General features: G+C 35.6%; 5 non-coding genes across 5 annotated transcripts; all 5 read right to left on the reverse strand.

Moving 5' to 3' along the window:
- Positions 1-2613: 2613 nt before the first annotated feature.
- Positions 2614-2685, reverse strand: Trnae-uuc (transfer RNA glutamic acid (anticodon UUC)). The gene has a single exon. It is a non-coding gene; the product is annotated as a tRNA-Glu (tRNA).
- A 1474-nt stretch (positions 2686-4159) lies between these two features.
- Trnae-uuc (transfer RNA glutamic acid (anticodon UUC)) lies at positions 4160-4231 on the reverse strand. Its single transcript has one exon. It is a non-coding gene; the product is annotated as a tRNA-Glu (tRNA).
- Positions 4232-5993: 1762 nt separating this feature from the next.
- On the reverse strand, positions 5994-6065 carry Trnae-uuc (transfer RNA glutamic acid (anticodon UUC)). The gene has a single exon. It is a non-coding gene; the product is annotated as a tRNA-Glu (tRNA).
- A 2446-nt stretch (positions 6066-8511) lies between these two features.
- Positions 8512-8583, reverse strand: Trnae-uuc (transfer RNA glutamic acid (anticodon UUC)). Its single transcript has one exon. It is a non-coding gene; the product is annotated as a tRNA-Glu (tRNA).
- A 1775-nt stretch (positions 8584-10358) lies between these two features.
- Positions 10359-10430, reverse strand: Trnae-uuc (transfer RNA glutamic acid (anticodon UUC)). Its single transcript has one exon. It is a non-coding gene; the product is annotated as a tRNA-Glu (tRNA).
- Positions 10431-13346: the final 2916 nt, after the last annotated feature.

The following is a 13346-nucleotide window of genomic DNA, read 5'->3' on the forward strand; positions in this document are numbered from 1 at the left end:
CATGTTGATTGTTTTATTATTTATTTCGATTTGTAATAATCATTTGTTCAAACCTTCTGTGCATTAGATGTAGCTTATTTTTATTATGTTAATATGAATTGGAAGATATATCTGCGGAACACTCTGATAGGGTTCCTGCATCCACATCTCATTCTCCCTCGTTAGTATGAAACGATGTTGGCACCGATATAGCACGACCATCATGAGAATACGGGCAAGTCGATTTGGCCATAATGTGGGTAATCGGAACCTCGAGAACTAAGAATCCCACAGTGAGGATAAATTCATTAATAATGAATCTCACAATCTAGTCATTGGAAGAAAGTAAAACAGAGATTACTAAATGGATAATGGGCAATTTTATCAGAAATGGTCACTGTTTCCAAACAAATTTGCACTGAGGGGAAAAACAAAAATGACATCTATGACCACATCTTAAACATGAGAGAAATGCCAAAGGATGAGAAATAGTAGTCAGTCATCATGAAATGGAGATACTACAATATCTGTGGAGAGGTTGTACGAGATATCTTCACCAATTATTCAACGCCCGCGAGTCATAATGTACTCTGTTGAATATATGTTATATAATCTTTGTACATGAACACACTGTATTATAATGCTTTACATCCAGTATAAAGATGATCCTACTAGTCGCAGTGAAGGAACTAATAAGCTGGTTCATTATTAACAGGTGGATACAGTAGGATCAAATAAATGTTTACAATCCTTGGCAACGCTTTCATCCAAATATATTTTAAGTGTATTGTTTTACTTCTTCGCAATGATTGAAAACGATATGAATTGTGACATATTACGTAGTCATGCGCTGTATGTGTGTGCATGTATGTATGTATGTATGTATGTATGTATGTATGTATGTATGTATGTATGTATATATGTATGTATGTATGTATGTATGTGTGTATGTATGTATGTATGTATGTATGTATGTATGTATGTATGTATGTATGTATGTATGTATGTATGTATGCAGGCACATCCACCTATATATGTGCATTATCAGGACTGTTGAATAACCATATTAATATATAACAAATATTGTACCAGTGACATTAATCTCTACTTCCAGGCAAAAAGTTTTGATTAGTTTTAGAAATGTTAGCTATGGAAAATATGCAACTCTCCTGCAACACATTGAGGTGGCAGGGTCCAGTTTCGTAAATTGGCCCTTGGCAAATTTCATATCTGAAGGCTATGGTGTGACTTTTTCAGCTATTATTGTTTAGTATTTATAGATATGGATATATTTGTGAACTAGGAGTTTTGGGCATGTGTTGTTCTTGAAATTGATGTCAGGCATGTACACCTTCCATAGTTGCTCTGCAGTATGTTGATAGTGAAATACCAATAGTTGGCTAGGAAGAAGAGCTAACCTCCCATAGCAGTAGACACATGGGTTCAAGGCAACTAGAGTATCTCAAAAACGGCTTGCATGACAACTATTCTGAATTGCATTAAACTATTTAGTAGACAATGTTTTTCAAAATTTTCATCCAGGGAAAAGGCTTGCGCTTGCACTGTGAGCACCACATGCTGTCAAAAATGGCATTTGGATGTGAAAAATGCAGGTATAAAATAGGGGTTGGGGTGCATAAACCTCTTCTGCTGTGAACTGCCATTGACTTCTCTGGACAAGTGAATACTGTTCTTATGCTTTGTTTAAATATAGGTATCTAAAAATATGGACCTTTTTGACCTCACTTGTGTATTTGACTTTTTATGATTTTTTTATACTAGGTCGCTGATTGCTGCATTAAATTTGTACATAAAAACTGGACCTTGCCCCCCGAAGTCCGCGGCGGAAGCTGAAAGGTTTCTCTAGGGTTAATAACACCCTTGCACCGGTCCTGTCTAAATGATAATGTCAAGTGTTTCAGTCCTATTTCTTTCTGATATTTGTGAGTTCCAGCCATGTGTAATTCAGCCTTCTCCAATGCTTTGATAATTTCTCCGCCTTTCTCCTCCAGAACTGTATGGTCCATGAACTGTCTCTTCACTGTTCCTTGTCTAGATTGTGATGATTGTTCACTTCCATTATAATTCATTGACTGCAAACAGTTTCCAAAAGTGGCTAAATTAGATGAACTTTCTGACGATGGTGTTGATTGATGATAGGGATGCTGATGATGAATATCTGACATCGATAGATTGAAAAATTACTTTGTAAAAGGAAAATAGCGCTACAATGTTTAATGTAGTCAATATTTTTGACGATTCTTCGATTTTTTGTATAAAATCGATTTTTCAGTACATTGGATATTGCCTGATTAGAAGGATACTTGTTAAGTGATTAGGACTCATCAAGTATGAAAAAAATCATAATTCCGGTACCCTATGCCAGTCCATAAAACGATTTATTTCTGTTGTAAAGTCGGACGATTGGTTGACTTATTATGTCTAAATAACAGTGTCCCATTTCAAATCTTGAATATTCATCGTTTATCTTGGGGAACATTGGAACAGTACAAAGAATGATAATAATAAGAATATTAATATGTTTGTGATAATGTGTCCCGCTAGTCATCAACTCAGGTAATAGCACAACACCAAACGTCTTGAGAGCCGCATGGTTTCCTATAATAAAAAGTGTTCCGATGCCGGGGATCGAACCCGGGACGCCTGGGTGAAAACCAGGAATCCTAACCACTAGACCACATCGGAGTGGATACAGACGCTTCTTCCTAACAGGTACATAAATAAACTCTATAGTACCGCCTTGACGGTGCAAAAACCATCTAAACCTTATAACACTATGGGATTACTAAATGGATAATGGGCAATTTTATCACAAATGGTCACTGTTTCCAAACAAATTTGCACTGAGGAGAAAAACAAAAATGACATCTATGAACATATCTTAAACATGAGAGAAATGCCAAAGGATGAGAAATAGCACTCAGTCATCATGAAATGGAGATACTACAATACCTGTGCAGAGGTTGGACCGGATATCTTGACCAATTATTCAACGCCCGCGAGTCACAAGGTACTCTGTTGACTATATGTATGTATGTATGTATGTATGTATGTATGTATGTATGTATGTATGTATGTATGTATTGTATGTATGTATGTATTTATGGATGTATGATTGTGTGTATGTTTGTATGTATGTGTGTATGAGTGTGTGTGTATGAATGTATGTATGTATGTATGTATGTATGTATGCAGGCACATCCACCTATATATCTGCATTATCAGGACTGTTGAATAACCATATTAATATATAACAAATATTGTACCAGTGACATTAATCTCTACTTCCAAGGAAAAAGTCTTAATTATTTTTAGAAATGTTAGCTATGGAAAATATGCATCTCTCCTGCAACACATTGAAGTCCTCGGCGGAAGGTGAAATGTTTCTCTAGGGTTTATAACACCCTTGCACCGGTCCTGTCTAAATGATAATGTCAAGTGTTTCAATCCTATTTCTTTCTGATATTTGTGAGTTCCAGCCATGTGTAATTCAGCCTTCTCCAATGCTTTGATAATCTCTCCGCCTTTCTCCTCCAGAACTGTATGGTCCATGAACTGTCTCTTCACTGTTCCTTGTCTAGATTGTGAAGATTCTTCACTTCCATTATAATTCATTGACTGCAAACAGTTTCCAAAAGTGGCTAAATTAAATCAACTTTCTGATGATGGTGTTGATTGATGATAGGGATGCTGATGATGAATATCTGACATCGATAGATTGAAAAATTACTTTGTAAAAGGAAAATAGCGCTACAATGTTTAATGTAGTCAATATTTTTGACGGTTCTTCGATTTTTTGTCTAAAACCGATTTTTCAGTACATTGGATATTGCCTGATTAGAACGATACTTGTTAAGTGATTAGGACTCATCAAGTATGAAAAAAATCATAATTCCGGTACCCTATGACAGTCCATAAAACGATTCATCTCTGTTGTAAAGTCGGACGATTGGTTGACTTGTTATGTCTAAATAAAAGTGTTCCATTTCAAATCTTGAATATTCATCGTTTATCTTGGGGAAAATTGGAACAGTACAAACAATGATAATAATAATAATATTAATATGTTTCTGATAATTTGTCCCGCTAGTCATCAACTCAGGTAATAGCACAACACCAAACGTCTTGAGAGCCGCATGGTTTCCTATAATAAAAAGTGTTCCGATGCCGGGGATCGAACCCGGGACGCCTGGGTGAAAACCAGGAATCCTAACCACTAGACCACATCGGAGTGGATACACACGCTTCTTCCTAACAGGTACATAAATAAACTCTATAGTACCGCCTTGACGGTGCAAAAACCATCTAAAACTTATAACACTATGGGATTACTAAATGGATAATGGGCAATTTTATCACAAATGGTCACTGTTTCCAAACAAATTTGCACTGAGGGGAAAAACAAAAATGACATCTATGAACATATCTTAAACATGAGAGAAATGCCAAAGGATGAGAAATAGCACTCAGTCATCATGAAATGGAGATACTACAATACCTGTGCAGAGGTTGGACCGGATATCTTGACCAATTATTCAACGCCCGCGAGTCACAAGGTACTCTGTTGACTATATGTTATATAATCTTTGTACATGAACACACTGTATTATAATGCTTTACATCCAGTATAAAGATGATCCTACTAGCCGCAGTGAAGGAACTAATAAGCTGGTTCATTATTAGCAGGTGGATACAGTAGGATCAAATAAATGTTTACAATCCTTGGCAACGCTTTCATCCAAATATATTTTAAGTGTATTGCTTTACTTCTTGGCAATGATTGAAAACGATATGAATTGTGACATATTACGTAGTCATGCGCTGTATGTGTGTGCATATATGTATGTATGTATGTATGTATGTGTGTATGTATGTATTGTATGTATGTATGTATTTATGCGTGTATGATTGTGTGTATGTTTGTATGTATGTGTGTATAAGTGTGTGTGTATGTATGTATGTATGTATGTATGTATGTATGTATTCAAGCACATCCACCTATATATCTGCATTATCAGGACTGTTGAATAACCATATTAATATATAACAAATATTGTACCAGTGACATTAATCTCTACTTCCAAGGAAAAAGTCTTAATTATTTTTAGAAATGTTAGCTATGGAAAATATGCATCTCTCCTGCAACACATTGAAGTCCTCGGCGGAAGGTGAAATGTTTCTCTAGGGTTTATAACACCCTTGCACCGGTCCTGTCTAAATGATAATGTCAAGTGTTTCAATCCTATTTCTTTCTGATATTTGTGAGTTCCAGCCATGTGTAATTCAGCCTTCTCCAATGCTTTGATAATCTCTCCGCCTTTCTCCTCTAGAACTGTATGGTCCATGAACTGTCTCTTCACTGTTCCTTATCTACATTGTGAAGATTGTTCACTTCCATTATAATTCATTGACTGCAAACAGTTTCCAAAAGTGGCTAAATTAGATCAAGTTTCTGACGATGATTTTGATTGATGATAGGGATGCTGATGATGAATATCTGACATCGATAGATTGAAAAATTACTTTGTAAAAGGAAAATAGAGCTACAACGTTTAATGTAGTCAATATTTTTGACGATTCTTCGATTTTCTGTCCAAAACCGATTTTTCAGTACATTGGATATTGCTTGATTAGAACGATACTTGTTAAGTGATTAGGACTCATCAAGTATGAAAAAAATCATAATTCGGTACCCTATGCCAGTCCATAAAACGATTCATCTCTGTTGTAAAGTCGGACGATTGGTTGACTTGTTATGTCTAAATAAAAGTGTTGCATTTCAAATCTTGAATATTCGTCGTTTATCTTGGGGAAAATTGGAACAGTACAAACAATGATAATAATAATAATAATATTAATATTAATATGTTTCTGATAATGTGTCCCGCCAGTCATCAACTCAGGTAATCTTTTCCTTTCCTTTCAGAGAGTTTCAAACAATAGCCCATCACCAGACGTCTTGAAAGCCGCATGCTTTCCTATAATAAAAAGTGTTCCGATGCCGGGGATCGAACCCGGGCCGCCTGGGTGAAAACCAGGAATTCTAACCACTAGACCACATCGGAGTCGATATACACGCTTCTTCCTAACAGGTACATAAATAAACTCTATAGTACCGCCTTGACGGTGCAAAAACCATCTAAAACTTATAAAACTATGGGATTACTAAATGGATAATGGGCTATTTTATCAGAAATGGTCACTGTTACCAAACAAATTTGCACTGAGGAGAAAAACAAAAATGACATCTATGGACATATCTTAAACATGAGAGAAATGCCAAAGGATGAGAAATAGCACTCAGTCATCATGAAATGGAGATACTACAATACCTGTGCAGAGGTTGGACGGGATATCTTGACCAATTATTCAACGCCCGCGAGTCACAAGGTACTCTGTTGACTATATGTTATATAATCTTTGTACATGAACACACTGTATTATAATGCTTTACATCCAGTATAAAGATGATCCTACTAGCCGCAGTGAAGGAACTAATAAGCTTTTTCATTATTAGCAGGTGGATACAGTAGGATCAAATAAATGTTTACAATCCTTGGCAACGCTTTCATCCAAATATATTTTAAGTGTATTGCTTTACTTCTTGGCAATGATTGAAAACGATATGAATTGTGACATATTACGTAGTCATGCGCTGTATGTGTGTGCATATATGTATGTATGTATGTATGTATGTATGTATGTCTGTATGTATGTATGTATATATGTATGTATGTATGTATGTATGTATGTATGTATGTATGTATGTATGTATGTATGTATGTATGTATGTATGTATGTGTGTGTATGTATATATGTATGTATGTATGTATGTATGCATGAATGTATGCATGTGTGATTCTGTGTATGTATGTATGTATGTATGGATGCAGGCACATCCACCTACATATGTGCATTATCAGGACTGTTGAATAACCATATTAATATAAAAACAAATATTGTACCAGTGACATTAATCTCTACTTCCAGGCAAAAAGTTTTGATTAGTTTTAGAAATGTTAGCTATGGAAAATATGCAACTCTCCTGCAACACACTGAGGTGGCAGGGTCGAGTTTTGTAAATTGGCCCCTGTCAAATTTCTTAACTTAAGGCTATGGTGTGACTTTTTCTGCTATTATTGTTTAGTATTTATAGATATGGATATATTTGTGAACTAGGAGTTTTGGGCTTGTGTTGTTCTTGAAATTGATGTCAGGCATGTACACCTTCCATAGTTACTCTGCAGTATGTTGATAGTGAAATACCAATAGTTGGCTAGGAAGAAGAGCTAACCTCCCATAGCAGTAGACACGTGGGTTCAATGCAACTAGAGTATCTCAAAAACGGCTTGGATGACAACTATTCTGAATTGCATCAAACTATTTAGTAGACAATGTTTTTCAAAATTTTCATCCAGGGAAAAGGCTTGTGCTTGCACTGTGAGCACCACATACTGTCAAAAATGGGATTTGGATGTGAAAAATGCAGGTATAAAATAGGGGTTGGGGTGCATAAACCTCTTCTGCTGTGAACTGCCATTGACTTCTCTGGTCAAGTGAATACTGTTCTTATGCTTTGTTTTAATATAGGTATCTAAAAATATGGACCTTTTTGATCTTACTTGTGTATTTGACCTTTTTATGATTTTTTTATACTAGGTCGCTGATTGCTGCATTAAATTTGTACATAAAGACTGGACCTTGCCCACCGAAGTCCGCGGCGGAAGCTGAAAGGTTTCTCTAGGGTTAATAACACCCTTGCACCGGTCCTGTCTAAATGATAATGTCAAGTGTTTCAGTCCTATTTCTTTCTGATATTTGTGAGTTCCAGCTATGTGTAATTCAGCCTTCTCCAATGCTTTGATAATCTCTCCGCCTTTCTCCTCCAGAACTGTATGGTCCATGAACTGTCTCTTCACTGTTCCTTGTCTAGATTGTGAAGATTCTTCACTTCCATTATAATTCATTGACTGCAAACAGTTTCCAAAAGTGGCTAAATTAAATCAACTTTCTGACGATGGTGTTGATTGATGATAGGGATGCTGATGATGAATATCTGACATTGATAGATTGAAAAATTACTTTGTAAAAGGAAAATAGCGCTACAATGTTTAATGTAGTCAATATTTTTGACGGTTCTTCGATTTTTTGTCTAAAACCGATTTTTCAGTACATTGGATATTGCCTGATTAGAACGATACTTGTTAAGTGATTAGGACTCATCAAGTATGAAACAAATCATAATTCCGGTACCCTATGCCAGTCCATAAAACGATTTATTTCTGTTGTAAAGTCGGACGATTGGTTGACTTGTTATGTCTAAATAAAAGTGTTCCATTTCAAATCTTGAATATTCATCGTTTATCTTGGGGAAAATTGGAACAGTACAAACAATGATAATAATAATAATATTAATATGTTTCTGATAATTTGTCCCGCTAGTCTTCAACTCAGGTAATAGCACAACACCAAACGTCTTGAGAGCCGCATGGTTTCCTATAATAAAAAGTGTTCCGATGCCGGGGATCGAACCCGGGCCGCCTGGGTGAAAACCAGGAATCTTAACCACTAGACCACATCGGAGTGGATACACACGCTTCTTCCTAACAGGTACATAAATAAACTCTATAGTACCGCCTTGACGGTGCAAAAACCATCTAAAACTTATAACACTATGGGATTACTAAATGGATAATGGGCAATTTTATCACAAATGGTAACTGTTTCCAAACAAATTTGCACTGAGGAGAAAAACAAAAATGACATCTATGAACATATCTTAAACATGAGAGAAATGCCAAAGGATGAGAAATAGCACTCAGTCATCATGAAATGGAGATACTACAATACCTGTGCAGAGGTTGGACCGGATATCTTGACCAATTATTCAACGCCCGCGAGTCACAAGGTACTCTGTTGACTATATGTTATATAATCTTTGTACATGAACACACTGTATTATAATGCTTTACATCCAGTATAAAGATGATCCTACTAGTCGCAGTGAAGGAACTAATAAGCTGGTTCATTATTAGCAGGTGGATACAGTAGGATCAAATAAATGTTTCCAATCCTTGGCAACGCTTTCATCCAAATATATTTTAAGTGTATTGCTTTACTTCTTCGCAATGATTGAAAACGATATGAATTGTGACATATTACGTAGTCATGCGCTGTATGTGTGTGCATATATGTATGTATGTATATATGTATGTATGTATGTATGTATGTATGTATGTATGTATGTATGTATTGTATGTATGTATGTATTTATGTATGTATGATTGTGTGTATGTTTGTATGTATGTGTGTATGAGTGTGTGTGTATGAATGTATGTATGTATGTATGCAGGCATATCCACCTATATATCTGCATTATCAGGACTGTTGAATAACCATATTAATATATAACAAATATTGTACCAGTGACATTAATCTCTACTTCCAAGGAAAAAGTCTTAATTATTTTTAGAAATGTTAGCTATGGAAAATATGCATCTCTCCTGCAACACATTGAAGTCCTCGGCGGAAGGTGAAATGTTTCTCTAGGGTTTATAACACCCTTGCACCGGTCCTGTCTAAATGATAATGTCAAGTGTTTCAATCCTATTTCTTTCTGATATTTGTGAGTTCCAGCCATGTGTAATTCAGCCTTCTCCAATGCTTTGATAATCTCTCCGCCTTTCTCCTCTAGAACTGTATGGTCCATGAACTGTCTCTTCACTGTTCCTTATCTACATTGTGAAGATTGTTCACTTCCATTATAATTCATTGACTGCAAACAGTTTCCAAAAGTGGCTAAATTAGATCAAGTTTCTGACGATGGTGTTGATTGATGATAGGGATGCTGATGATGAATATCTGACATCGATAGATTGAAAAATTACTTTGTAAAAGGAAAATACAGCTACAACGTTTAATGTAGTCAATATTTTTGACGATTCTTCGATTTTCTGTCCAAAACCGATTTTTCAGTACATTGGATATTGCCTGATTAGAATGATACTTGTTAAGTGATTAGGACTCATCAAGTATGAAAAAAATCATAATTCCGGTACCCTATGCCAGTCCATAAAACGATTCATCTATGTTGTAAAGTCGGACGATTGGTTGACTTGCTATGTCTAAATAAAAGTGTTCCATTTCAAATCTTGAATATTCGTCGTTTATCTTGGGGAAAATTGGAACAGTACAAACAATGATAATAATAATAATAATATTAATATTAATATGTTTCTGATAATGTGTCCCGCCAGTCATCAACTCAGGTAATCTTTTCCTTTCCTTTCAGAGAGTTTCAAACAATAGCCCAACACCAGACGTCTTGAAAGCCGCATGCTTTCCTATAATAAAAAGTGTTCCGATGCCGGGGATCGAACCCGGGCCGCCTGGGTGAAAACCAGGAATCCTAACCACTAGACCACATCGGAGTCGATATACACGCTTCTTCATAATAGGTACATAAATAAACTCTATAGTACCACCATGACGGTGTAAAAAGCATCTAAAACTTATAACACTGTGGGTTATTGATTGTAGGAATTGGCTTAACGGGTGAGTGGATATCATATAGTCAAATATCAGTTGTGGTCGGGTGGTAGAGATTACGTTCGTGCGCGTCAGTTGTAAACGTCGTGTACAAAATATATACAGTATCAATAAACTCTAATGCAGTAATGCTATGAAAACTCATATCGGCCATGGACATATATTCTTCACATAGTGAATTATAACATGAATGCATATATTACCAGTGTAAAAAAAGACAAAGTAAGGAAAGAACAATAATTTTTTTACTATCATTTCTGCCATGATAGGAGGCATTTTCTTCCCATCTTTAAGTTTTCAATATTTTCTACACGGAACATACATGAGACCACGTGGGCGAAGGAAAATGGTGACTTTGTACCAAACCGCTATTTGCATAATTCTTGTACTGTGGATACGCTTTCAAAGTTATTTGCTGCTTTTTGTCTATCGATGGACGTTTGCTGGTCATACTAAGCTAAAGATCTAATTGTAATAATTAAAGTGTCATTCCTTATGGAACAGGAATGGACATAGTTGATGTTCCTCAGTAGGTATTCTTTGCGATTGACCTTCGATACATCCATCCTGTGAGCAGATGGGAGAATATATTCGTATCTTCTGCCAAAAGGAATGAAAATCTCTGAAGAATCTTGGCATGAACACTTTTTACAGTCCTGGCTGTGATAACATCCGCAAATTGTCATGGATGGTTCTAAATGAGCAAGTGACCAATTTTACGCAGGAGAAAATCCAGCAGGTGCTCCACAATTAGAATTTTGACAATCTACCTATTTTGAATGTTATGGTCACGTGGTTTAAGGTTCTTTCTTCCACGAGGTTTATCTTCTGTATACGGCTCACTTCCTTCTTTCTGTTATTTCTTTGTGACGGAATATTAATCGAATTTGGTTGTATAATTTTGTTTCGTTTCTTGGTGAGGACCTCTGACCAAGATAGGCTTCATATTTTTTTATGCTGTCAACGCCGTTGGTCTTTCAGATAGTATTGGATGCTTAGAAGATGCCAAGGTTAACTTGCAACGTTTCATTATCCGTAGAATGTTGATAATGTCCATTGAATCGGAATAATGAGGTCTAATTTAAAAAAATAAGAATATGAAAAAGGAGTAATTTCAAAGTATATTTTGCAACAGCAAACTGAAGTAATGTAATGCAAGGTGGTTCAAGACAGTGTGTCAATTGGTGTTGTCATTTCTATCTAATAAGAAGTAGTCATAATATTATCTGGCTATATATATTAATAAGTTCTGTCTAGATATTTGTGAAAATGTCCACGACCTCATGTTCAACTAACATGAAGGAATCGTTAAATACATGCTGATTGTTTTATTATTTATTTTGATTTGTAATAATCATTTGTTCAAACCTTCTGTGCATTAGATGTAGCTTATTTTTATTATGTTAATATGAATTGGAAGATATATCTGCGGAACACTCTGATAGGGTTCCTGCATCCACATCTCATTCTCCCTCGTTAGTATGAAACGATGTTGGCACCGATATAGCACGACAGACCATGAGAATACTGGCAAGTCGATTTGGCGATAATGTGGGTAATCGGAACATCGAGAACTAAGAATCCCACAGTGAGGATAAATTCATTAATAATGAATCTCACAATCTAGTCATTGGAAGAAAGTAAAACAGAGATTAATAAATGGATAATGGGCAATTTTATCAGAAATGGTCACTGTTTCCAAACAAATTTGCACTGAGGGAAAAAACAAAAATGACATCTATGACCACATCTTAAACATGAGAGAAATGCCAAAGGATGAGAAATAGTAGTCAGTCATCATGAAATGGAGATACTACAATATCTGTGGAGAGGTTGTACGAGATATCTTCACCAATTATTCAACGCCCGCGAGTCACAAGGTACTCTGTTGACTATATGTTATATAATCTTTGTACATGAACACACTGTATTATAATGCTTTACATCCAGTATAAAGATGATCCTACTAGTCTCAGTGAAGGAACTAATAAGCTGGTTCATTATTAACAGGTGGATACAGTAGGATCAAATAAATGTTTACAATCCTTGGCAACGCTTTCATCCAAATATATTTTAAGTGTATTGTTTTACTTCTTCGCAATGATTGAAAACGATATGAATTGTGACATATTACGTAGTCATGCGCTGTATGTGTGTGCATGTATGTATGTATGTATGTATGTATGTATGTATGTATGTATATATGTATGTATGTATGTATGTATGTGTGTATGTATGTATGTATGTATGTATGTATGTATGTATGTATGTATGTATGTATGTATGTATGTATGTATGTATTCAGGCACATCCACCTATATATGTGCATTATCAGGACTGTTGAATAACCATATTAATATATAACAAATATTGTACCAGTGACATTAATCTCTACTTCCAGGCAAAAAGTTTTGATTAGTTTTAGAAATGTTAGCTATGGAAAATATGCAACTCTCCTGCAACACATTGAGGTGGCAGGGTCCAGTTTCGTAAATTGGCCCCTGGCAAATTTCATATCTGAAGTCTATGGTGTGACTTTTTCAGCTATTATTGTTTAGTATTTATAGATATGGATATATTTGTGAACTAGGAGTTTTGGGCTTGTGTTGTTCTTGAAATTGATGTCAGGCATGTACACCTTCCATAGTTACTCTGCAGTATGTTGATAGTGAAATACCAATAGTTGGCTAGGAAGAAGAGCTAACCTCCCATAGCAGTAGACACAAGGGTTCAAGGCAACTAGAGTATCTCAAAAACGGCTTGCATGACAACTATTCTGAATTGCATCAAACTATTTA

Source organism: Sinohyriopsis cumingii, chromosome 10 (genome assembly GCF_028554795.1).
Source record: "Sinohyriopsis cumingii isolate HCF-2022 chromosome 10, ASM2855479v2, whole genome shotgun sequence".
In the NCBI taxonomy this organism is placed as follows: Eukaryota; Metazoa; Mollusca; class Bivalvia; order Unionida; family Unionidae; genus Sinohyriopsis; species Sinohyriopsis cumingii.